The sequence below is a fragment of the Ochotona curzoniae genome, unplaced genomic scaffold (assembly GCF_017591425.1).
Source record: "Ochotona curzoniae isolate NIBS_2020 unplaced genomic scaffold, NIBS_Ocur_1.0 contig_78, whole genome shotgun sequence".
In the NCBI taxonomy this organism is placed as follows: domain Eukaryota; kingdom Metazoa; phylum Chordata; class Mammalia; order Lagomorpha; family Ochotonidae; genus Ochotona; species Ochotona curzoniae.
Window position 1 is genome coordinate 140,288 of NW_024466559.1, and position 4,215 is coordinate 144,502.

Genomic DNA, 4,215 nt, shown 5'->3' on the forward strand with positions numbered 1-4,215 from the left:
GAATTACTTTTGTATACAGAAGTTACTTTTTTTGTGTGCTGATTTATATCCTCCAAGTTTACTAATCTTTCTTATAAGTGATCCTATATTTTCTTAGAAGAGGTGGTTTTTTTTTTCCTGGTCTCATATAGAGAATCATGTCATCTGAAAATGGGAAAATGCTGGCTTGCTCCTTGACATTTGTATCAGCTGAAATTGTTTTTCTGGCCCAATGGATCTGGCTAAGACCTTCAGAACTGTCTGGAATAGCAGGGATGAACATTGGTTCTGGATATTAGCAGAAATGCTTCCATACCTTCCCCCTTTCAGTATGACATTGCCATTTTATGTTTTTCATGTATTGCCTTGATTGTTTGGAGAAATGTTCTTTATATATCCAATTGGCTTAAGTTTTTTTTTTAATCATAGAGGATTGTTCTATTTTACCAAATGTGTCCTCTGTATTTATTGAGATAATTATATGGTTTTGTTTTCCAGCTTCTTAATTAATGTTCTAACTATTGATTTGCATATGCTGGATTATTCCTGGATATCAGAGATAAATCCCACTTGCTCTCAGTGAATGACCTTTCTGATGTGTTGCTGGATTCAATTAGCTAGAATTTTGTTGATAGTTTTTACACTTACGTTTATCAAGGATATTTTTTCTTTGTTGTATATTTTTCAGTTTTTAGAATTAATATCATGGGAGTTTGAGAGGATTTACTGCCTGTCAGTTGTTTGTAATAGTTTGAGAAGAACTACAATCATTTCTTTTTGTAAAGTTTGGTGAAATTCAGCCATATGGTACTAGTCTTTTCCTTGTTAGGAGGTTCTCTGTTTCTGATCCAGTATCTGCCCTAATAATTTGTTTACTTGGCTTTTCTATGGCATGCTGACCTAATTTAGGTAGATTTTATGTGTTCAGAAATTTGTTCATTTTCAGTATTTTCCAATTTGCTGACAGAAAGCTGCTTGTAGCAATTCCTAATGATTCTTTTTGTTATCTATAATGTTTGTTGTTATATCTTTTTTTATATCTCATCTTTTATTTGTATGTGTTGCCAGTCTCTTTATTGGGTTTGTTGGGCCAATGGTGAATCTATTTTGCTCATGTATATTTTAAAAATAGTGAATTCACTGGTGTTATGTATACTTTTTATTTCAATTTGGTTTATTCTTTAATCGCAATTATTTTTCTTTTACCTGATTTAGGGCTTGATTTATTGTTTTTTTTTATTGTTATTAACATTGTATTATGTGATACAGTTTTATAGGCACTGATTTATTGTTTTCATGATCTTTGGAATGCAAGAATAATTCATTTGATGCCTTTCTGATTTCTTTTTAAAATATATTTGTTTTATTATTTTTTTTAATTTCATTTTATGACACAGTTTCATAGGCTCTGGGATTCCCCCAACCCCTCATCATGCCCTCACCCCCATGTTGGATTCCTCCACATTGTTGCATTACTATAGCTATTATCCAGTCATGATTCCTTCATTGTGGGCAAGGCCCATGCAGAAAGTCCGGCATCTTATTGTCCAGATAAATTCAACCGTTTCCTTTGGAGACCATCTCTGGTCTGAAAGTAGAGTTGGCAGAATATCATGTTTAAGATGTTGTCGTGTTCATTTTTGTATCCTTGTTAGTGAAGAGTGTTCCTTGTTTAGCAAACAGGTATTTCTTGCTGGTCTGTGTCTTTAGATTGGCTTATTTAATATTCAACTGGGTTCTATACACCTCAAAATGGCTATAGATTATTATTCAGGTGTCTCATGTCTATTTTCATTTTAGTATTTAGCTGTGACAGGGCCTTGTGGGTGCAGATTTGACTCACTTGACATTAGCCTTTGATTGTTTGCATGGCCTTATGGTACAGAGCCTTAGGATGAGGACAGCCTTGTGTTACTGACTGTCCTTAGAGCAGAGGGTGATAGAACTGGCAGGCAAGGAGGTGCCTGGCAATAACCTAGTTTGGCCCTGGGGGAGCAACCAGGTTGGAAAGGCCTGGGGTCACAGAGACCCAGGAGAGTGGAACTGACAGCAGAGTTGCTGGTTTGTGATCAGCCCTGCAAGGAAGCAGGCCATTGGCTGAGCCCGCCTGACCCTATAGCAGGGAAAGGCCAATGGCATGGGCAGCCCTGAGGATGACGGGCATCTGAGCTGGACTGGCCCTGAAGGGTCAGTCAGGGAGGAGGTTGGATGCCATTTTATGATGTGGGTACTCTGGCCAAGCAGACCTGGCCCTGAAGCAGTCAGCAGGTGTCCAGGCAGGCAGCCTGATGTGCTACTCACTGGCCAAGCCAACCTGTGCCTGTTGCAGTAGCCACAGCGGGAACACTAAAGGTTTGCTGGTTCAGGGATGCTGGTGGAGCCAGCGTGACCCAGGAGCAGGTGTCGGGCAGTGGGTGACTGTGGGAGCTGGGTGGGGGTGGTCACTGCAGACGGCGCTTTGCTGTGGAACAGCTGCCATGGGGGCTGGTGGCCTGGGTTCAATGGGATGCCAGCCAAGCCTTAGTGGCACTGGAGAAGCTGGTAAACCGGGAGTGCAGAAGGCTCTGCCAGAACTGTTTTGGCGCTTTAATGGCAGGCGGGGCAGCAGGATGGACATGTTTTCTTGTGGGAGATTCAGGTGCTATGGGCTGGTGCTACAGGGTCAGCATGTAGAACGGGGCCAGCCTTCAGTGCCTAGTGGGCCAGCAGCCCACTGAGGGAGCAGGGTCATTGGCAGAGCCCACCTGTTCCTGAAGCAGCTGCTGGGGCACCAGCTGAGCCACATGACTCCAGAGCAAACTGGCAGGCAGCCTGGAACACAGGGGTATCAGCGTGCTGGCCTAGCTCTGGAGTGTACAATGGTTGGTGGGGGTTACACGCTGAATTGGAATGGCCCTGAAGGAGCCAGTGGGGTGGTGGGGCAGACAGACTAGAGGTGAGTGCAGTACTGGCTGAGCACATTTGGACCTGGAGCAACTTCCATGCAGGCTCGGAAGTCAAGGGATGTCAACAAACAGGCCTGGGCCTAGAGTGGACCATGGGCGGGGTGCAGGGGCACCTGCTGAGCCAGAATGGCCCTAGAGCAGTGGGTGTTGTGGTGGGGCAGGTGGTCTCTAGGAATGTGAGAGACTCCGGCCTAGCCTACATGGTCCTGGAACAGCTGGTGGGGCAGCTGGGTAGGCAGGCTAGAGGCTCAGAATTTGCAGACTGAGCAGGCCTTTGCCTGCCTGGTGGCCATGTTAAGGATACTAGAGGCACAGCAAGCCCAGGGCAATTGAGCCAGGCCCAGCAGTACCAGGTAACGCCACAGGGCATGCTGGCTTGAGCCTTAGGGTCACGAGCAGAGTGGGCCTGGCCCTAGAGTGGTGGGCAGCCAAGTGGCCTGTTGGAGGAGCGAGTTCACTGGCCAAACCCAACCTGCCCTGGTACATCAGACAGGGTGGCAGTGGCATGCCTGGCAATGAAAGAGGTCCTGGAGCAGCAAGCAGGGTGGTGAGCAGGCCTGCTTTGTGTGCAGGGCCTTTGGCTGAGCTGGCATGAGATTGTTGCAAGTGACAGGCAAGCTTGTGATGTGGTGGAGGTGGCCCTGCAGTAGTAAGCAGGGAAGCAGGGCAGGCAGCCTTAGGGTGTGGGGGCATTGGCCAAGCCTGACTAACCATCAAGGGGATGGTAGGCATCTTGAGAATGTGGGAAGCTCCGCAGAAAGGAGTTTTGGTCCTAGAACCTTAGTCACGGCAGCATTGTGTGCATGCTCTGGTATGGGGGATTCAGTTTCTGTGGGCTCATGCCACAGGTGGCCGTCAGAACAGGCCTGGACCTTGGCAGCTGGCAGTTGAGCAGTCTGTTTAGGGAGTGTGGGGTGTAAAAGCCCATCTGTGCCTGGAGCAGCTCAGGTGATCTAGTGGTGTGTGGCTGTAAGCTGAGCCTGCCTGGCACTGGAGCAGCTTGCAGGCAGGCTTGGAACATGAGGGGTCCCAATTAGTTCAGTGAGTAGGTTGTATTTTCACATTCTTAAAAGGCACATTTTTCTAGGCTAATCAAGTAGTAGTTTGTTGGGTCTTCCTAAGAATTTACATATTGCTTACGAGTTTTCATTTGCTGATTCATTCTTTTTCAAGGCTGAATAAGATTCCATTGTATATCTTTCATATATTTTATATATATATATATGATTTTATATGATACCCAGTTATCAGTCAATTGTTATCTGTGTTGCAGTTATTATTTTAGCTGTTG